Source organism: Eurosta solidaginis, chromosome 5 (assembly GCF_040869045.1).
Source record: "Eurosta solidaginis isolate ZX-2024a chromosome 5, ASM4086904v1, whole genome shotgun sequence".
Classification (NCBI taxonomy): Eukaryota; Metazoa; Arthropoda; class Insecta; order Diptera; family Tephritidae; genus Eurosta; species Eurosta solidaginis.
This window is the reverse complement of record NC_090323.1, coordinates 205,296,737-205,320,640: the sequence shown is the minus strand read 5'-3', so window position 1 is coordinate 205,320,640 and position 23,904 is coordinate 205,296,737.

Sequence of the window (23,904 nt, the reverse complement as noted above, 5' to 3'; positions counted from 1 at the left end):
TGGCGGCCAAGTTGAGTTGAATTCCTACTTCTTCATATGCCAAAATCTATTTAAGCCTTATTAAAAAATCCTTGCACAATTTCTGGATGGCTGCATCAAATATGTATACCAAGAGCTCTACTGTTGCTTATGATATACTTTTCGACTTAAAATAAATATTGTGGTTGTTGTTGTTGTTGTATTAACAGTGAGAATATTGGGGTAGAATGTAAATACATATTTTAGCACAAGTTTGTACAAATAAGTGTTCTTTCTTAAAAGAACCAATTTCCTTTAACTATTTTGATGCATTCCCTTTAATTTAACTAGTGAAAAAACTCCTATTAAATGGTAGAGAAATCTCCCTCTCCCTCACATTCATAATACCTACTTTTCTCCCATAACCGGTTTCCGCTTTTTCGAACATTGTTCAGAATAGGAGGAAAGGGAGAAGTGAAAAAACTCACAAGGAATTTTTATTTAGAATACGAGGAATGGGAGAAGGGAAAAAATTCGCACGGAATTTTCGTTTAGAATTGGGCTGAATACCTACTTTTCTCCCATAACCGGTTTCCGCTTTTTCGAACATTGTTCAGAATAGGAGGAAAGGGAGAAGTGAAAAAACTCACAAGGAATTTTTATTTAGAATACGAGGAATGGGAGAAGGGAGAAAACTCGCACGGAATTTTCGTTTAGAATTGGGCTGATAGACTTCCATATATCAAAATCATCAGTATAGAAAAAAATTTGATTGAGCCATGTCCGTCCGTCCGTCCGTCTGTCCGTTAACACGATAACTTGAGTAAATATTGAGATATCTTCACGAAATTTGGTACACGAGCTTATCTGAGCTTATCAGAATAGAAAATGAGCGAAATCGGATGATAACTACGCCCACTTTTTATATATATAACATTTTGGAAAACACAAAAAACCTGATTATTTAGTAAATAATACACCTAGAATGTTGAAATTTGACGTGTGGACTGATATTGAGACTCTTGAGAAAAATCTGAAAAAAAAAATGTAAAATGGGCGTGACACCGCCCACTTATGATAAAATCAATTTTACAAATATTATTAATCATAAATAAAAAATCGTTAAAACTATCGTAACAAAATTCGGCAGAGAGGTTGCCTTTACTATAAGGAATGATTTGAAGAAAAATTAACGAAATCGGTTAAGGATCACGCCCACTTTTATATAAAAGATTTTTGAAAGGGTCGTGGACGAAAAAAATAAGCTATATCTTTGCAAAAAAGAGCTTTATATCAATGGTATTTCATTTCCCAAGTGCATTTATAACAATAAATAGCAAAAACTTCAAATTTAAAAAAATGGGCGTGGCACCGCCTCTTTTACGACTAAGCAATTTTCTATGTTTCGGGAGCCATAACTCGAAGAAAAATTAACGGATCGTAATAAAATTGGGTACACAAATTTTCCCTATAGCTGAAAATATTTCTAGTAAAAATGGACGGGATCGGTTAAAGACCACGGCAACTTAGATATAAAACAAGTTTAAAAGGGTCGTAGGCTAGAATAATAAGCTATATCTTAGCAAAAAATAGTTTAGAATCAATGATATTTCACTTATCAAGTTTTATTGTAAGAGGAAATGTGCAGACATTTTTTTTAAACGGGCGGCGCCACGTCTTATGTAGAAACGTAATTTATCTTAAATGAAATGTACAATTGAAGCTCACGCTGAGTATATAATGTTCGGTTACACCCGAACTTAGACACCTTTACTTGTTAAAAATGATAAATTTGGTGATATCATTGATATATTTTATTCCTCAAAGGCAAGGAAAATTTATACATACATAGATATTAGTTTTACTAATGTATTATAATAATATTATTATTAAATATGTATTTGAGTCTACTTATAGATAATATCTTCAGCCTACGACTTTAGGTGGTTTATACATTTTTTAATATATAAAATTATATTGGTGTGGTAATAAAAAAGTATTTTTCCCCTGGTGCAAGAAAACCTCCTACGTCACTGATAGAAATGCCATTTTAAAAAGCTGTATAAATATTTTGTATTTTTCATTATTGAGGGCATTGAAATTTTAATTAGGCACTTCTAACCAAAAATTTACTCAAGGTTAAATGGGTTGAGTGAAAAAAAAAAATAAAAATTTTCGGTTCTATAAATTGCTTTAATTTAAATGAGGAAGTATTTTTATTATTCCAATTGCTGGAATCTAGAAGAAATACGTACAAAATTTACACGATTAATTATTATATTAATTTGTTGTCTTCAAGACCAAGTATGTTATTTTTGTAAAATGTATACATATTTTACAAGCTATTACAGATATACGCCGCCGCCGATTTTGGTCGTTTTTTGCACGCCTCCGCCGACTGTCAAAAAAAATTTTCGCGGTGGTGGCGGCGGCGGTGTCCGGCGCGTTACAATATTTTCTACTCGTTTAAAAGACAGTTTAGGCCATTTATTTTTCATGTCGAAAATTGGTCGGATATGGGCTAAAGTGGTACCAACGGATGCGCATCACTGCCAGTTATAAAGCTCCCATTGTAGCGCTCATGCCAAATATACCCTACAGGGCCATTCGAGTATCGAATTGTTTTCTACATTAGGTGATATGGCGACAATAGAATAACTATTGGAGGTGTTACAATAAATACCTATGTACATACTTTGTGCATAAACCATAGCGGGATAATCAGGCGATTTTTTTTTGAGAACAAAGAAAAAAAAAAAAATTGTTTTCTTGAAGTACTTGTGGCGCTACACGTTTCCGTCGGTCAGTTGAGTTTAGCATAAAACATTTAAACATATTTTTTATATACGTCCTTCGTGCACTTTACTTCATTAATAAGTAATTTCGACGTTCGCATATAACTAAGTAATAAACCCGTAATACATAATTTAACTGATGCGTTAGTTCGTTAATCCTAATTAGCTTATACCTGAGTCGTAATTACCTAATTCACCCATTCGTAATTCAATTTCTTCTAGTTATTTCGCTCATGGCTAATTCGAAAGTACCGAATTTATTTATTAATTCTTTATCATTATACCTGACACATACTTACTTAGTCGATAACACCTAATAAACATATACTTAATTCATGAATACCGAACTTATAATGTATTCGTACAAATCTAATTCATATTTAATTAAATCGCGAATACCTAATTCAACTTACGGAATTCATTTAAACCTTATTCGTACTTACTTAAATTAGGAATACCTATTTCATACTTAATTCGTAAATACGTAATTCACAAACTACCTATTTCATACTTAATTCGTGTGTGTCTAATTACTATTTACGCTAGTCATTAATACCTAATTTATATTTACTTAATTTACGAATACCTAATTCATACGTACCTAATTCAGGAAAAACTAATTCGTACTTAATTCGTAAACGCCTAATTCATAAAATACCTAATTCGCTAATACGAAACTTTTTTGGTAATGAATAAATATAAATAGTTTTTTTCTTCATTAATAATTAGAGGACAGAAAGCATACTTAGGTAGCGTGTTCGTGAAGTCACCTATGCCGACCATTATTTCAAATTTGTCTATGCCTACTATTTGTTTATTGATTAACATTGCACTAAGCTGGAACAATAGCAGTAAATACCGCTAGTCCTAGTTCAAGGTTTGCGAGACTTTGAAGCTAAGCTTAAGGTCGATTGGAGCAGAAAAAGTCAGTCTGGTGCCGGCAATCGAAGGAAAATGTTGTTTTCCTAGCTCATTTCACAATTCCCCGAAACGGGTCGGTGATATCGCTACTAAATGTGCGTTAGAGCAAGGTTATTATTACCAAACAAACTAGTATTACCCACAGTGCCTCAAAACTTTAAAGAGGAAAGTTCAAAGTGTTTAAAAGACCAAAATCGCTGAAAAACCAATAAATATGTGAAATCACCAAATGTGCCGAAACTTCCAATCATCCAATTATGTTGAGGTCGTTAAAAGTTTTAAAACAAACATTTTTGTGAAAAAAAAAAGTAACGAAGCATTCTCGCCAGAAACTTGTTTTCAAGGCTTTAAAATAAAGCCATAAGCCATTATTATATAATAGTAAAACCCAAGCTACGTAAAATTTCAAAAATGTGCCATAGATCAGCTACGAAAGTCAAGGTGTAGTTACCAGTTACGATGAAGTAACATGTGGAGTTTTCAAGTCCCTAGTACCGGAATCGCAGGTCAATCAACGTCCCTAATTGGTCGAATTATACCCGTGCTGAAGATGCCGCAGTCCTTTGTAGCGTACATTTATAGTGAGGCAAATTTTATAATAAAAATTTATAGTGTTGCAAGTTTTATATTGAAATTTTGGTTATAGATATTTGAATAGAAAAAAAAAAAAAAGAGAAAGTAGATATGTAACTCGTAATAATTTTTTTTCGATTAGGTAGGTGAAGTAAAGAGTGTTACTTATAAAAGTTATAAATAATAAAAATAGTTATTAATGAAGCGTCAGGATTTCAGTGAAAAAAAAAAATAATTTAAATGAAATATTCGCAATATTTAATAATTTAATCCTGGGCTTTCTGCCTTGTATCTTCTTTTTTTTGTGTTTAATCACGTAGCAAAATCGCTTTGACCGTAATTAATGTGTTAAAAATTATCAATCAGCTATGGTGCGTCTACAACCGCACAGACAAACATCATTCTCTTGCCACAGGTTTAAAAGCAGCTCTCACAACGTCGTCGTCGTCGGGCCCAACGTCGCATCGATGGAGTAACAGAAATGTAAGTAACAATGTTAAAGTTGAATACTATGCTATAGCCTGGATACGTAGTTCGATCGAACCTACTGATGCTATGTAGATGCTAAGCAGCGCTTATCTTTTTTTTTACATGCATACCCATTAAACTAGTTGGATCGACCTACATTCAGGTAGTAATCAGTTTCCGCTTCCGTCTGGTACGGAAAGAATTTAAAACAACTAATTTTCTATAATTCATAAATATATAAAGTCGTGTGATTAAAGACAGATTGAGACGAGGAATCATACTTTCAATAAGGTTTTTGGTTTTCTTCCTCTGAGGCTATCACATTTACCTGATAGAAAAATTGCGAATATTTCAGATCTGTTTGTCTGGTGAAAATTGAATCAATTTTAATACTTGAGAACATTTGGAAATAAGAATTTTGAAATTAAGATTTAAAATATCGAGTTGTTCGATGTAGGTGTATATTTGAAATTGGAATTAATTAGCGGAATTTTTGAACATCCAAAATTGTAATTAATGAAATTACTCTTAATTTTAAGATACAAACATTTAATACACTTCTCCATTAAATTCATTATTTTTGTATGACAAAATTCAAACTTAAATCGAAAATCACATGAATAGGTTTTGAATGCACAAAGTTTAGATAATATTATTTAGTTAAAATTATAAACAAACCCTACAGTAGGCATAGGACCATAACCTTAGTATAAGTTCTTTTGAATAAAATGTGAAAATCTTGTATATCGAAATGAAGGTTTAAATTTTTTTTTGATTGACGAAATGTAGGGATATAACACGCTGAGAGGACGTAAGTATGCATCGGGTTAACCTCAACGAATATCTCTCCTAGGTTAACAGGTTGGGTGGGTATAGACAGGGGGGGATCTGTCCACCTTTTATCTCCCCTCGGGATTTGCTTTCGCAAACTACTCCATGTACCCAGATTTTCTAGACAGTTAATCGCAGGCTGTTTTTGTTATAGATTTTTTTTTTGTTTGTTTGTTTGGCTGCAGTTTGAATTTCGCTGGTTTCGTTTTGATTTTGATTTTTCTTGGTTATCGGCATACAATTTAAATCTTTTTGTACGACTTCGCTGCGCAAGGATGAAGTAAACCCACTCCCATTTTCCCTGAGCTAAGCTGAAGCAGAGCTAGGTGTGCCACCCCGCTTCAATCCGAACGCACCTTCGTAGGTTTCCCTAGTTTAAGCAGCAGTGTGAGGAGAAGTTCGTTACAGAAAAGAAATGGCGCCCAACGTGTGGGGCCGGAAGATCTAGAAGCCCCTCAAGATTGGACCAGAATACCTTCGAAGCCCGATCAACGAGAAAGGCTCGAGAAATTTCTAGGCTCAATTAATGTAGAATGTAGTAAGCAGAGGCTTACAAGCGTGTTATATTGACTCGCTAAGATTATCGGTCATTGAAGACTAAATTTCTTTGAATTTAAATTTTGCTGTTGCGTTAACAGTGAGGAGGTTTAAAAGATGCAGGATTTGCAGAATTTCTGGATTATTTCGGAATCTGACCGCTAATTTTTCAATCTCTTATAACTGTTACTGCATCACTCGTACTTCGCTTTATTGTTTACTTAGAACAGTTAAGAAAGCTTGGATTCATAGCATATTGAGTTGCCTTGATTGCTAGCCACTAAATTATCTGCTTTTGGAAGCGATTAAAGCATTGGGATAATTTATAATTTTACCTTTTTGTTCATACATATTTTTTTGATTTGCCGGAAGTGGAGTTTTTGCTTTTGGTTTATATTAAAAGCATACCCTTGGCGCTATAGTCGAGAAATTACATTTTCAGATTAAATTCTTTAGGAACCTTTTTCTTCAGAAGTTTACCGGAGAAATACTAAGGAATTTCATTTCATTTCATAGTAGTAGTACAAATATGCCAGCATTTTTTTTTTTTGAGTAAAGCTGTAAACTCAATGCCTAGCCGTCGCGTTTTTCATTGTGATTACAGCATAACGCGTTTGCAATTGTCGAAAAATTAAATAATACTTTCAGCTATTCATATACCCTACAGAGTAGTCGACCATTTTAATAAATAACAATTGATTAAAGTTTTTTTTTGTTATTGCACGTGTAACTTTACATTTGCAGTTAAATACCGAATATATGTATATTACTATTTTTTGTGTGATCATATAAGTCAGAGGTTGGAGAAGCTCTGTAATTTGCTAGTGCCGATAGAATTTTCGTTTTCTTTTTTTTTGCAATGCCCGTGACTCATAGTCCGGAGCGAGATGCCTCTAGAATAGAAGCAGAAAATATGAATAAGTCAATTTGCGTGATTTGTAGCGAAGCTCTTCGAGCTGACGCTGATCGAGTTGAAACGGAATGTAAGCATCATTTCCATTCAACTTGTATTCGTACATGGCTAGAGAATAACTCCACATGTCCTGTATGTAGAGCCACATGCGAATGTTCTGATTCGAACGTAGCATCTGGAAATGTCGTTAATATACTTGAACAGACTAATCCCCAAACAGGCGCTATTCCGCGGAATAGGCCAAATACTCGGTGGCATGTACAAAGCCAACAACGGTGGACGACGTCTTCCGGTGTTCCAGCTCAGGCCAGCCCGAGGAGACAACGAAATTCCAATACTAACTCTAACAATATATCTGAGAATAGAGTGCAACAGATTATACGCGAGTCCATGAATGATTTTCGTGGTCAAATCATGGCATCCATTACCAATGAAGTGCAAAATTTATTTCAAAATTTAAATATTAATAGGAACGTAGATAGAATCCCATCACCTACCAATGAACGTCGTGAGGAGCCACCAGCATGGCCACGCGATATTCCGTACGAGGAACGCCCTATAAATAGACCTTCTAACCCTAGCCGAGGAGAATCGTTGGGAACATCACGGATTTCTTTGGCTAATGAAAAACTATCGAATCTTATTAGAAATTGGCAGATTAGGTTCAGTGGCTCCAACGATGCCATATCCATCGACCAATTTATCTATCGGATAAATACCCTTACATCTCTTCACTTGAATGGAAATTTTATCCTATTATGTCAGCACGTGCATTCCTTATTCGAGGGAAAAGCTCTGCAATGGTTTTGGCGGTATAGTCAAAACAGCGAGAATCTAGATTGGCTTGAGTTATGTGAGGCGATGCGACGCCAATTTAAAGATTTCTCTACCGACTCGGAAATTAAAGACGACATTAGGAAAAGGAAACAGAAGCCGAATGAGCTATTTGATGACTTTTTAGATAACATTATGAGCATGTGTGACAGATTAAGATATCCTATGAACGACTCCGATTTAGTTGAGACACTTATGCGAAATATAAAGCCTGACCTCCGACACGAGTTGCTACATCTGGACATACGCGATATCGTTACTTTGAGAAGAGAGGCACGAAGGCATGAAAAATTCTTTCGTGACCTTAACAATACAGTACCGCGGCAAACACCAGTGCGTCGGCAGATATGCGAACTTTCCCATCACCCCAAAAGTGATGATAACAGCGGAGAAGATCACATTGATGACGCTAGGATGGATGTTGCAGCAGTAGATTTTAGTCAAAGCAAATGTTGGAACTGTGAAGAAGTAGGTCATCGATATCACGATTGTCTGAAGACACGGCGAATATTTTGTTATGGCTGTGGTGCCGCGGACACATACAAACCATCTTGTGCAAAATGCACGTCGGAAAACGCATGGAGGGATGTTCGTCAAACAACCGGCGGACGTCCAACTCATCGACCTCGGAACTAAATTCCAGCTCAGTTAATAATGATTTCATTAGAGCCAAAATCCTACCGAAGGTTTCTTCGAAGGTACCAGACATGACATATACGTCTTTATCGTTAAATAAACCTTTAGATTCCGTTAACCCAGTTGCGTGCAGTTCACGCAGTATAGTAAATCCACTTTTTCGACCGTACCATATACGTTTGGCTGAATATAAGAGGGCGAGGGCTCGAATATTTTCAGGATTGTCGCACGCACTTCCAAAGTCAAGATCGAGTAAGCGTATGCATGACTTTTGGCAGCGCAAAAAGGACATGCGTAAGCATGTTATATCGTCAATTGTGGCTAATGGGTCGGATATTAGACCCTACGCTAACGTATCACTTTTTGGAACAAGCTATTTGGCATTGCTGGATAGCGGAGCCAATAAAAGTTGTATAGGGTCGCATTTAGCTAAAGAGATTTTAGATAATCCGGACATGAAATATAGGAAATTCTCTGGACTAGTTAGAACTGCCGATGGGAAAAAGCAAAATGTAGCAGGGTCGATTAGCCTTAAAATATCATTTAATGATCAGCAGCATAATTTTGAATTTTTGATCGTACCCACTGTAGCAATTAATATTATCTGCGGCATGGATTTCTGGCAGACATTTGGTTTAAAAGTATTGGTAGAAGCGAGTTTATGCCAGTTTTCTGCAGAAGAAGAAGAAGAAGAAACGGAAGTAGTACAGCTTTCCTCGATGCAGAGACGTCAGTTAGCAGTAGCGATAGCCGCCTTCCCTTCGTTTGAGAAAGAAGGCCTAGGCACCACAAACCTGATTGAACATTCCATAGACACGGGAATATCTACCCCAGTGAAACAGAGATATTACCCCATTTCACCAGCTATGGAGAAAATTCTCTGCAAAGAAATAGACCGCATGTTACAATTAGGCGTTATAGAGGAAGCTGAAGGATCACCATGGTCTTCACCAGGAGTATTAATCGTGAAGCCAGGGAAAGCTAGATTCTGTTTAGACTCCCGTAAACTAAATGAGTTAACGGTTAAAGATGCATATCCGATACCTAATATCGACGGACTTTTATCGAGGTTGCCTCCCGTACGAATCATTTCGAAGATTGACCTTAAGGATGCTTTTTGGCAAATTCGTTTGTCACCAGAATCTAAGCCAAAAACTGCTTTCACTGTACCCAATCGACCGTTGTATCAGTTCACGCGTATGCCCTTTGGCCTATGCAACGCGCCGCAGACAATGTGCCGATTGATGGACAAAGTGATTCCATACCACCTTAAAATGCACGTTTTTGTGTATCTGGATGACCTGCTGGTCGTTTCGCAATCTTTCGAAGAACACGTTACTCATTTAGTGGAAGTAGCCACCCAAATAAAGAAAGCAGGGCTAACAATAAACGTTAGTAAAAGTAGTTTTGGGTTACGTAAAGTGAAATATTTAGGTTTTGTTGTAGGTAATGGTTCGCTCTCAGTCGATCCGGATAAGGTTGAAGCGATCACCAATTATCCCGTGCCCAAAAATGTACGCCACATCCGCCAGTTTTTAGGAATGACGGGGTGGTACCGACGCTTTATTTCCGACTATGCAAGTCTGACTTTTCCGCTTACAGAATTGCTGACAAAGAAAAAACCGTTCAGATGGAGTACTGAGGCTCAAAGTTCATTTGAAGCGGTCAAGGAGAAGCTTACTACAGCTCCATTTTTATTGCATCCCGATTACGCGAAGCCATTCATAGTCCAATGCGACGCAAGCCAGTACGGTGTTGGTGGTCTCTTGGCTCAATGTGATGAGAATGGAGATGAAAGGCCTATTGCCTTTATGTCCCATAAACTGAATAAAGCCCAAAGAAACTATACCGTCACCGAATTGGAGTGTCTCGCGGTCGTATTAGCAATAAAAAAATTTAGAGCTTACATTGAAGGTCACGAATTTAAAGTGGTAACAGACCACGCCAGTCTGAAATGGCTAATGCGGCAGAAAGACTTGAGTGGGCGATTAGCAAGATGGGCTCTGAAACTTCAGGGTTTCAACTTTTCGATAGAACACAGAAAAGGGAGCGAAAATAAGGTAGCTGATGCACTATCGCGAATACACGAAGTTGACTCGATAAACATGGAAGCGTTAGATTTAGAAGTATTGCCAGAAATAGATCTGGATTCAGAATTATTCGAGGCTAGCGATTATAAGCAGTTACGAGATAAATTTTTACAGGCAGAATTACCGGACTACCGAGTAGTAGACAAATTTATCTACCATCGAACGTCGTTTGAAACTGAAGGCAGTTTACAACCCGACCCATGGAAACTTTTAGTACCTGAGGGACTTAGAAAGGATGTGATCTATAGTGCTCATAACACTCCCTCGGCAGCACATGGTGGAATAACCAAAACTCTAGAGCGTATAAGAAGAAATTTGTTTTGGCCGGGAATGGTTGTAGATGTGCGGAAATATGTTCTATCTTGCGAGTTATGCAAAACATCGAAAACGCCGACACATGCCCTGCGCCCGCCAATGGGTCAGCTAGTAAGTAGCGAACGGCCATTCGAGCGTTTGTATGTCGATCTCATAGGACCCTTTCCTAAATCCAAAAAAGGTAATATTGGTATCCTCATAGTGTTAGACCATTTTTCGAAGTTTACCTTTTTGAAGCCGCTTAAAAAGTTTACATCGAACCTAATAATACAGTTTCTAAAGGAAAGTATATTTGATTGCTTTGGTGTGCCTGAAACTATAGTTTCGGATAATGGCAGTCAGTTTGTGAGCAAAGATTTTACATCATTTCTGACTAAGTATGGCGTTACCCACGTAAAAACAGCAGTTTATTCCCCACAAGCAAATGCTTCGGAGCGAGTAAACCGGTCGATAATAGAGGCGTTGCGATCATTCCTTCGAAAGGATCAGCGGGATTGGGATAGTTATATTAGTAGTATAAATAGCTCACTTCGGAATAGCTTACATCATACTACAGGGAAATCACCCTATTTTATAGTTTTTGGACAGAATATGATGACTAATGGACATGATTACAAAGTGTTAAGGAACCTTGAAATTTTGAATGAAGCTACTGCGAAAATAGAACGCGAAGACGAATTCGCTATCATTAGGGAAGATATTGCGAGAAGAATACAGTCTGCCTATGACAAAAATGCTCGTTCCTATAATCTTAGGACCCGATTGCGCGATTTCAAACCGGGACAGTTAGTGGTAAGGAGAAATTTCGCACAAAGTAACTTGGTGCAGTTCTTCAATTCCAAACTAGCACCCAAAGGAGTCAAAGCAAAGGTCATCAAAAGGGTAGGAAATTCATATTACATGCTGGAAGATGTAAATGGCAAAGGCAAGGGAACTTACCATGCCAAGGATATTTGGTAGCCAAATATCAATCTTATATTTTCGAAGATATTGAATTGCGGATAGTATTTATTTTTGATAGTTGCAGCTGCTAACTTCGTGTAGCATCTGTCTGGTTGGGGGGAATTTGTAGCGCGCATGCCAAATATACCCTACAGGGCCATTCGAGTATCGAATTGTTTTCTACATTAGGTGATATGGCGACAATAGAATAACTATTGGAGGTGTTACAATAAATACCTATGTACATACTTTGTGCATAAACCATAGCGGGATAATCAGGCGATTTTTTTTGAGAACAAAGAAAAAAAAAAAAAAATTGTTTTCTTGAAGTACTGGTGGCGCTACACGTTTCCGTCGGTCAGTTGAGTTTAGCATAAAACATTTAAACATATTTTTTATATACGTCCTTCGTGCACTTTACTTCATTAATAAGTAATTTCGACGTTCGCATATAACTAAGTAATAAACCCGTAATACATAATTTAACTGATGCGTTAGTTCGTTAATCCTAATTAGCTTATACCTGAGTCGTAATTACCTAATTCACCCATTCGTAATTCAATTTCTTCTAGTTATTTCGCTCATGGCTAATTCGAAAGTACCGAATTTATTTATTAATTCTTTATCATTATACCTGACACATACTTACTTAGTCGATAACACCTAATAAACATATACTTAATTCATGAATACCGAACTTATAATGTATTCGTACAAATCTAATTCATATTTAATTAAATCGCGAATACCTAATTCAACTTACGGAATTCATTTAAACCTTATTCGTACTTACTTAAATTAGGAATACCTATTTCATACTTAATTCGTAAATACGTAATTCACAAACTACCTATTTCATACTTAATTCGTGTGTGTCTAATTACTATTTACGCTAGTCATTAATACCTAATTTATATTTACTTAATTTACGAATACCTAATTCATACGTACCTAATTCAGGAAAAACTAATTCGTACTTAATTCGTAAACGCCTAATTCATAAAATACCTAATTCGCTAATACGAAACTTTTTTGGTAATGAATAAATATAAATAGTTTTTTTCTTCATTAATAATTAGAGGACAGAAAGCATACTTAGGTAGCGTGTTCGTGAAGTCACCTATGCCGACCATTATTTCAAATTTGTCTATGCCTACTATTTGTTTATTGATTAACATTGCACTAAGCTGGAACAATAGCAGTAAATACCGCTAGTCCTAGTTCAAGGTTTGCGAGACTTTGAAGCTAAGCTTAAGGTCGATTGGAGCAGAAAAAGTCAGTCTGGTGCCGGCAATCGAAGGAAAATGTTGTTTTCCTAGCTCATTTCACAATTCCCCGAAACGGGTCGGTGATATCGCTACTAAATGTGTGTTAGAGCAAGGTTATTATTACCAAACAAACTAGTATTACCCACAGTGCCTCAAAACTTTAAAGAGGAAAGTTCAAAGTGTTTAAAAGACCAAAATCGCTGAAAAACCAATAAATATGTGAAATCACCAAATGTGCCGAAACTTCCAATCATCCAATTATGTTGAGGTCGTTAAAAGTTTTAAAACAAACATTTTTGTGAAAAAAAAAAGTAACGAAGCATTCTCGCCAGAAACTTGTTTTCAAGGCTTTAAAATAAAGCCATAAGCCATTATTATATAATAGTAAAACCCAAGCTACGTAAAATTTCAAAAATGTGCCATAGATCAGCTACGAAAGTCAAGGTGTAGTTACCAGTTACGATGAAGTAACATGTGGAGTTTTCAAGTCCCTAGTACCGGAATCGCAGGTCAATCAACGTCCCTAATTGGTCGAATTATACCCGTGCTGAAGATGCCGCAGTCCTTTGTAGCGTACATTTAGAGTGAGGCAAATTTTATAATAAAAATTTATAGTGTTGCAAGTTTTATATTGAAATTTTGGTTATAGATATTTGAATAGAAAAAAAAAAAAAAAGAGAAAGTAGATATGTAACTCGTAATAATTTTTTTTCGATTAGGTAGGTGAAGTAAAGAGTGTTACTTATAAAAGTTATAAATAATAAAAATAGTTATTAATGAAGCGTCAGGATTTCAGTGAAAAAAAAAAATAATTTAAATGAAATATTCGCAATATTTAATAATTTAATCCTGGGCTTTCTGCCTTGTATCTTCTTTTTTTTTGTGTTTAATCACGTAGCAAAATCGCTTTGACCGTAATTAATGTGTTAAAAATTATCAATCAGCTATGGTGCGTCTACAACCGCACAGACAAACATCATTCTCTTGCCACAGGTTTAAAAGCAGCTCTCACAACGTCGTCGTCGTCGGGCCCAACGTCGCATCGATGGAGTAACAGAAATGTAAGTAACAATGTTAAAGTTGAATACTATGCTATAGCCTGGATACGTAGTTCGATCGAACCTACTGATGCTATGTAGATGCTAAGCAGCGCTTATCTTTTTTTTTACATGCATACCCATTAAACTAGTTGGATCGACCTACATTCAGGTAGTAATCAGTTTCCGCTTCCGTCTGGTACGGAAAGAATTTAAAACAACTAATTTTCTATAATTCATAAATATATAAAGTCGTGTGATTAAAGACAGATTGAGACGAGGAATCATACTTTCAATAAGGTTTTTGGTTTTCTTCCTCTGAGGCTATCACATTTACCTGATAGAAAAATTGCGAATATTTCAGATCTGTTTGTCTGGTGAAAATTGAATCAATGTTAATACTTGAGAACATTTGGAAATAAGAATTTTGAAATTAAGATTTAAAATATCGAGTTGTTCGATGTAGGTGTATATTTGAAATTGGAATTAATTAGCGGAATTTTTGAACATCCAAAATTGTTATTAATGAAATTACTCTTAATTTTAAGATACAAACATTTAATACACTTCTCCATTAAATTCATTATTTTTGTATGACAAAATTCAAACTTAAATCGAAAATCACATGAATAGGTTTTGAATGCACAAAGTTTAGATAATATTATTTAGTTAAAATTATAAACAAACCCTACAGTAGGCATAGGACCATAACCTTAGTATAAGTTCTTTTGAATAAAATGTGAAAATCTTGTATATCGAAATGAAGGTTTAAATTTTTTTTTGATTGACGAAATGTAGGGATATAACACGCTGAGAGGACGTAAGTATGCATCGGGTTAACCTCAACGAATATCTCTCCTAGGTTAACAGGTTGGGTGGGTATAGACAGGGGGGGATCTGTCCACCTTTTATCTCCCCTCGGCATTTGCTTTCGCAAACTACTCCATGTACCCAGATTTTCTAGACAGTTAATCGCAGGCTGTTTTTGTTATAGATTTTTTTTTTGTTTGTTTGTTTGGCTGCAGTTTGAATTTCGCTGGTTTCGTTTTGATTTTGATTTTTCTTGGTTATCGGCATACAATTTAAATCTTTTTGTACGACTTCGCTGCGCAAGGATGAAGTAAACCCACTCCCATTTTCCCTGAGCTAAGCTGAAGCAGAGCTAGGTGTGCCACCCCGCTTCAATCCGAACGCACCTTCGTAGGTTTCCCTAGTTTAAGCAGCAGTGTGAGGAGAAGTTCGTTACACCATTTGCGTAATGTAACTCTTTCTACCCGTTGAAAAGTAATTTAAAAAAACAGGCGCTTTCAATGCCTGCTTAACACGGATTTTGCATGACCCAATTCATCAAGTTATTACAACGAAACACTAAAAGAAACGTTATATAAAAAATTTAAATGCTTACTTTGCATATTTTTTTAAAAAAATTAATAGGAGAACTCATGTAACCTTATAAATGCCTTATAAAGTGTGCAAACGTATAAATTTATCTAGTGCGTAAACGGAAATCTCTGCAAATTATCTGGGTGGCCGGCAGGCATCGGTGCAATTTAGAAACGAAACATCAACACAAAGAAGAATTAAACAAGGGGTGCCACAGGGTGGTGTCCTATCCCCACTTTTGTTCAACTTCTACATATCAAAGCTACCTTCGCCACCAGAAGGAGTTACTATCGTTTCCTACGCCGATGTGTGCACAATAATGGCAACAGGCACAGGCCAACAGATCGATGAGCTTTGCAACAAAATAAACGGCTACCTTCCTGATCTCCAGTTTTTTCACCTCGCGAAACCTGACATTATCACCGACTAAACCATCGGCGACCTTATTTACAACATGTACGTCCCAAATGTCGACCATTTTGAACATCCACGTCAATGGCACTACGCTACCGGCTGCCTTACACTTCAAAATCTTGGGAGTGACGTTTGATCAGGATCTACGCTTTGGCGAGCATGCAGCAATTGTACCGAAAATCGAGAGCCGTAATAAAATCTGCAAATCTCTTGCTGGCAGTACTTGGGGAAAAGATAAAGAAACGCTCATTACCTCTTACAAAGCAATGGGCCAGCCGATTGCATGCTACGCGTCCCTGATATGATCGCCAAGCATAAAGACTACTCACTGGAAGAAGCTACAGGCCTGCCAAAATACTGTCCTCAGAACCGCCACGGGTTGTCTTCTTATGTCCCTAGAACACCATCTACATAATAAGGCGAGAATACTCCCCCTTAGGGAGAGAAATGAAACCTGGCATCCCAACAGACATCTGCTTGATGAGCCAACACCGCCCAGGGGCTTAAGGAGTCATCTCCGTAAGCATTATGAGGAAATACGGCACCTCAGAACATAGCCGTATGAAACCCAAAAACACAAGCAGGTCCTCAGTGAACTCCACAAACAGGCGTCGGACCTCTATGTCAGGAATTGCCCGGTGAATTCTGTACTCAAAGAACAATACCCTAAACTTGCAGAAGAGGAACGCACACTCCCTAGGGAAACGCTAGTCACTCTAGCTCAACTTCGATCTGGATACTGTAACAGGTTAAACTTTTACCTATCCAGAATCAGCCCCGACATACAAAACATATGTCCTGCTTGTAACTTGTCCCACATGACACCAACCATCTCTTCAAATGTATTGTGGAACCAACGCCTCTAACACCTCTCTCATTATGGTCCACCCCTGTTGAACGTGTAAGTTTCCTTATACTCTCGTTAGAGCATATTGATGACAATTTGTGATCGGTCACACCTATTGGATGGGGCGAAGCACTGCTACAACAACAACAACAACAACCGGGGTTAGGTTCGGAGCCTCTCTGGAGTAAGTGAACGAGGGACAATCCCTCTGCAAGGAGCTACTCCTGAACATTTTTGAATTGTCTGCGAGATCTTGAGGCAAAATCCCCGCACTCAATTGACGATGGTAAAGAATAAAAAGAACAAACAGTAGAAAACGAGTTATAAATAGAAACTTGCATAGTGCGTTGATGGCCTGATGGGCTAAACATCAAGCCTTCAATGTGTGGGTCGCTGATGATAAACCGTCATGGGGTTTGAAATAGTCGGCTATACGGTCTATGAACTTTGTTTTTTTTTCTAGTTTACTCGTATTCTATGTATAATAATTTAATATAATATAGCTTGTAAAATATGAATACATTTTACAAAAATAACATACTTGGTCTTGAAGGCAACAAATTAATATAATAATTTGTCATTTAGTCGTGTAAATCGTGTACGTATTTCTTCTAGACTCCAGCAATTTGAATAATAAAAACACTTCCTCATTTGAATTATAGCAGTTTATAGAACGGAAATTTTTTATTTTTTTTCACTTAACCCATTTAACCTTGAATAAAGTTTTGGTTAGAAGTGCCTAATTAAAATTTCAAAAATACAAAATAAACAGCTTTTTAAAATAACAATTCTATAGAAATTAGAAGTGCGTAATTAAAATTTCAATGCCCTCAATAATGAAAAATACTAAATATTTAAACAGCTTTTTAAAATGACAATTCTATGAGTGGCGTAGTGAGGTTTTCTTGCGCTCGGGGCGAAATATATTCTTCTCCATACGAGATTATAAAAGTAAGTAATTCTAAAGGAGTTTTAGGTTCAATTTCTCTTCTACTGCGAAGTAATATTTTGCAGTCACATATTTCGATAAAAAGTTCTGTTCCATCGAAATCTGTATTATAAAATTCACCCAAGTTTTTACAATTTCTTTCTAAGTCGTTATCAACATTATCATTGTTTAACAAATTTCCAACGTCTAAGAGAATTCAAAATTTAAAATTAAGGTCATTTAGTCGTGTTATATTTGGTTTTACTGGTCTGTAAATAATTAATTATTATATTAATTTGTTGCCTTCAAGACCAAGTATGTTATTTTTGTAAAATGTATACATATTTTACCAGCACCTGATTGGCGCACGCAATTGACGTTGGTAAAGAACAAAAACAACAAACAGTAAAAAACGAGTTATAAATTGAAACTTGCAAACAGACCTGTTAAATAATGATTACTAATGGTAATGATTAGCCGTTCGATTGATTATTTTCTTTAACAGCCATTTAATGATTACTAGCCATTATTTTCTATTTTTAATGATTACTGCTCAATTGATTAAAAAAATAATCAATAACAAATCATGATTTTTTACAATTGTTGAAAAAAATCAAAAATAATCAAAAATCAAAAAAAAAAAAATTTTTAATTAATTGCGTATATTTGATTTTTTTTAATTTTTTTTTATTACTTTTCCGCTTGGTTGAAAGAAAAAATCTCGTTTGTTTCATGCATGGGATAATTTCCACATACAAGTACATATTAGGATGCAATAGTAAATCGTAAGCGCTTATCGAGGCGAATATATACATGCAACATATAGGGCGAATGGTATATGAGCGTTGATTCAAACATATTCTCTGGTAAGTATATACACTCATTATACAAAATAATAACGATCCTCTATTGTTTCATCCTTAAGTCAAGCCAACTTTGTTTTGTATCTAAAATTAATATATCCGTTATTTTGGATTAAGTTATGGCTTTGCACAGATTATTTTGTACATACAACTACATTGGTGTATGTAACGGCATATCGTGAGCGCTTATCTAGGCATATGGGTAAATACATACCCACCTACAAATTATCGTGTCTACAGATGTATCCGACGAATACCTTGTGGGGGAGTGCGTATTGTATGAGTAATACTACTTAGGGAACGTACCCAAACTACGTGCCCCATTTTCTACAGCTTTTTATCCGCCTCCAGCGAAGTATCAATCTTGCCAATAAATGCTACTTTGGACTAGGTAGGCAATTGAAAAGTAAAGTCCTCTCTCGGCGAACGAAAATCATACTCTACAAGTCACTTATCGTACCCGTCCTGCTATATGGGGCAGAAGCATGGACCATGACAACAGCAGATGAAGCGGCTTTGGGAGTGTTCGAGAGAAAAGTTCTTCGAAAGATTTATGGACCTCTACGCGTTGGCGATGGCGAGTACCGAAGAAGATTTAATGATGAGCTGTACGAGCTATACGCAGACATCAACATAGTCCAGCGAATTAAAACGCAGCGGCTGCGCTGGCTAGGCCATGTTATGTGAATGAAAGATGATGCTCCGACCAAGAAAGTGTTTCTATCGGAACCCGCGTATGGAAGCAGAGGTAGAGGCGGCCCCCACTCCGTTGGAAGGACCAGGTGGAAAACGATTTAAACTCGCTTGGTGTGACCAATTGGCGCCGGTCGGCGGAGCGAAGGAGCGACTGGCGCGCCTTGTTGGACGGCCATAACCGTTTAGACGGTTAAGCGCCAATTAAGTAAGTAAGTAAGTTTTATCCGCCTCCTCCCCTCGGTGACCACCGGTAGTATATATTAAGACTCCCCCCCCTTTCCCCCGCCCCATTTAGTTTTCACGTAGTAGTTTATAAGTATGATTTTAAATTACTTTTTGCTAACATAAAAAAAATCTATTCGATTTATATTTCTTTTTATTAATTCGGCACCCGCCGCGTTACGCGAAGCGTGCGTGCATACATCTTATAACTTTAAACGAGCAATTCTGCATCATGAAGTTCTATGCTAAATACTTCTTAGTAACAATCATATTACAATATTATACAACATAGATTATTGAACTAACACAGCGGTTAGCTAACATCAATGGAATGCCGAATATGAAACCCTTGTCCGTTCACAGCTAATAAATTATGCTTATTATTTACATACAACCAATAATGTGAATTAACCAAATACTCACATTGATCTGCTGACTTTGCAAGCATGCATACAAATCTACATGTATGCAAGCAGGCATACAAATTTACATGTATGCAAGCATGCATACAAATCTACATACATATATGCAAGCATGCATACAAATCTACATGTATACAAAGCATGTATACAAACCTACATGTATGCATACCCCGTTACCAATGTACATATTTTTAGTTTATTAGTATTAAGATAATTATGAATGTATAGGTTAAGTAAATAACTATAAAAGAGAAAGAATTTATTTAATAAAATGAATTAATGTTTGACTACCAAACCTTTCACATCTTTTATTCCAAATCAAACTTTCATTGTATAGCCGAACGATCTCGGGAACGACTCAACCGATTTAAATGAAATTTGGCACAGAGATAATGTATCGCCTTCTAAGATTTTCTACCTAGGTGTTGCCACTCAGAATGTTTCACAAGGTTGCCGCCTATTCGAAATTAAAAAAAAATTTTATCAGATATGCCGATATTGGTATCAAACGAAAGGTATTTCACTCCTCATTACTATAGGGAAATTTTTAAATAGGGTTGCCATTTAGGATTGGGGTAGTTAGACGAAATAGTACTCTACTTACTCATATTCTATTAAAGCTTTGAAGGACAACAGTAAAGTTAAAAATCTTCGTAAAAAAATCTTACACATGATTCGACTTAATTTTCTTATTTTCACACACGCTAATAAAATTGAAACGCAATATCAAGGCACCGTGGCAAATTCTAGCAAAATATATTTAAATACATAATTTGACAAATATGAAATGAATAATTGCAATTTCTCGCAGATTGCTATTAGAAAGATTTCTCACCGTAGCAAAAAGATATCTCACCAAAGTAGTTTTCTACCGTTGAACACTAGACGCATATTTTCAATTTGAAAACGACATCTAACCATTTAACTACTTACCAACAGATGGCGTTTAGGGAAGTAAGTTGACATTTAATTAAACTAACTGATAAATAAACAAGTAAGGAAGGCTAAGTTCGGGTGTAACCGAACATTACATACTCAGTTGAGAGATGTGGAGATAAAATAAGGGAAAATCACCATGTAGTAAAAAGACTAGGTATTAAAGAGTATTTTAAGAGGGAGTGGGCCATAGTTCTATAGATGGACGCCATTTAGGGATATCGCCACAAAGGTGGACCAGGCATGACTCTAGAATTTGTTTATACGATATGGGTATCAAATGTAATGTGTTAATGATAACTTTAAAAGGGAGTGGGCCTAAGTTCTATAGGTGGACGCCTTTTCGAGATATCACCATAAAGGTGGACCAGGGGTGACTCTAGAATTTGTTTGTACGATATGGGTATCAAATGTAATGTGTTAATGATAATTTTAAAAGGGAGTGGGCCTAAGTTCTATAGGTGGACGCCTTTTCGAGATATCGCCTTAAAGATGGACCAGGGTGACTCTAGAATTTGTTTGTACGATATGGGTATCAAATGACAGTGTTAATGAGTATTTTAAAAGGGCGTGGGCCTTAGTTCTATATGTGAACGCCTTTTCGAGATATCGCCATAAAGGTGGACCAAGTGTGACTCTAGAATTTGTTTGTACTATATGGGTATCAAATGAAAGGTGTTAATGAGTATTTTAAAAGGGAGTGGGCCTTAGTTCTAAAGGTGGACCAGGGGTGACTCTAGAATTTGTTTGTACGATATGGGTATCAAATGAAAGGTGTTGATGAGTATTTTAAAAGGGCGTGGGCCTTAGTTCTATAGGTGGACGCCTTTTCGAGATATCGCCATAAAGGTGGACCAGGGGTGCCTCTAGAATTTGTTTGTACGATATGGGTATCAAATGAAAGGTGTTAATGAGTATTCTAAAAGGGAGTCGGCCTTAGTTCTATAGGTGGACGCCTTTTCGAGATATCGTCTAAAGGTGGGCCAGGGGTGACTCTAGAATTTTTTTGTACGATATGGGTATCAAATGAAAGGTGTTAATGAGTATTTTAAAAGGGAGTGGGCCTTAGTTCTATATGTGGACGCCTTTTCGAGATATCGCCATAAACGTGGACCAGAATGTGTTTGTACGATATGGGTATCAAATTAAAGGTATTAATGAGGGTTTTAAAAGGGAGTGGCCCCTAGTTGTAAATGTGAAGTGACCCAGTGTGGGTGACCCAGAACATCTTATGTCGGGTACCGCTAATTTATTTATATATGTCATACCACGAACAGTATTCCTGCCAAGATTCCAAGGGCTTTTGATTTCGCCCTGCAAAACTTGTTCATTTTCTTCTACTTAATATGGTAGGTGTCACACCCATTTTACCAAGTTTTTATCTAAAGTTATATTTGGCGTCAATAGACCAATACAATTACCATGTTTCGTCCCTTTTTCGTATTGGGTATATAATTATGGCATTTTTTTCATTTTTCGTAATTTTCGATATCGAAAAAGTAGGCGTGGCCATATTCGGATTTCGGCTATTTTTTACACCAATACAAAGTGAGTTCAGATAAGTACGTGAACTGAGTTTAGTAAAGATATATCGATTTTTGCTCAAGTTATCGTGTTAACGGCCGAGCGGAAGGACAGACGGTCGACTGTGTATAAAAACTGGGCGTGGCTTCAACCGATTTCGCCCTTTTTCACAGAAAACAGTTATCGTCCTAGAATTTAAGCCTCTACCAAATTTCACAAGGATTGTAAATTTTTGTTCGACTTATGGCATTAAAAGTATCCTAGACAAATTAAATGAAAAAGGGCCACGCCCATTTTGAAATTTTATTTTATTTTTGTATTTTGTTGCACCATATCATTACTGGAGTTGAATGTTGACATAATTTACTTATATACTGCAAAGATATTAACTTTTCTTTTAAAATTTGACTTAAAAAAAATTTTTTTTTAAAAAGTGGGTGTGGTCGTTATCCGATTTTGCTAGTTTTTATTAATCATACATATAGTAATAGGAGTAACGTTCCTACCAAATTTCATCATGATATCTTCAACGACTGCCAAATTACAGCTTGCGAAATTTCTAAATTACCTTCTTTTAAAAGTGGGCGGTGCCACGCCCATTGTCCAAAATTTTACTAGTTTTCTATTCTGCGTCATAAGTTCAACTCACCTACCAAGTTTCATCGCTTAATACATATTTGGTAATAAATTATCGCACTTTTTCGATTTTTCGAAATTTTCGATATCGAAAAAGTGGGCGTGGTTACAGTCCGATATCGTTCATTTTAAATAGCGATCTGAGATGGGTGCCCAGGAACCTACGTACCGAATTTCATTAAGATACCTCAAAATTTACTCAAGTTATCGTGTTAACGGACAGACGGACGGACGGACATTGCTCAATCGAATTTTTTTCGATACTGATGATTTTAATATATGGAAGTCTATATCTATCTCGATTCATTTATACCTGTACAACCAACCGTTATCCAATCAAAGTTAATATACTCTGTGAGCTCTGCTCAACTGAGTATAAAAAAAGGTTACATTAAAAACTCAAGCGCATGCGTCGACTTTTCTTTGCCATTTCATCTAAATCTTCATCAACGGTAACAATTTGATCACGGTGGATGCTTAGTGATGCACAGCCATTCAATCGATTTTCACTCATCGTGTTTCTCAAATAGTTTTTAATCAGCCTAATGTGCTTTTTACATTTTAAAATGTGAAAAACACATTATTTTTTCATTTATCAAATAATTTGAATTTTATGTTTTTGAAATGTGTTTTTGATATGAAAAAAATGTAGATATTACATTATAAATCAGTATGCGGAAGGTGCTTTCAATTGCGCATTGCATGAAGGCGATAAGTGGTAACATCTTTGTTGCAGCTGGGGGAACCGATTTACATGATGTACGCCGACAAGTTCGCCAGGCATGGCGGGTACATATTCCAGAAGATTTTGATAAAGAAACATATCATATGGATATAGCTTTGATTTTTCTGATTGAATCCTTCGACGACAGTGATAACATAAAACCAATACAACTTTGTTGTACTACATTAAAC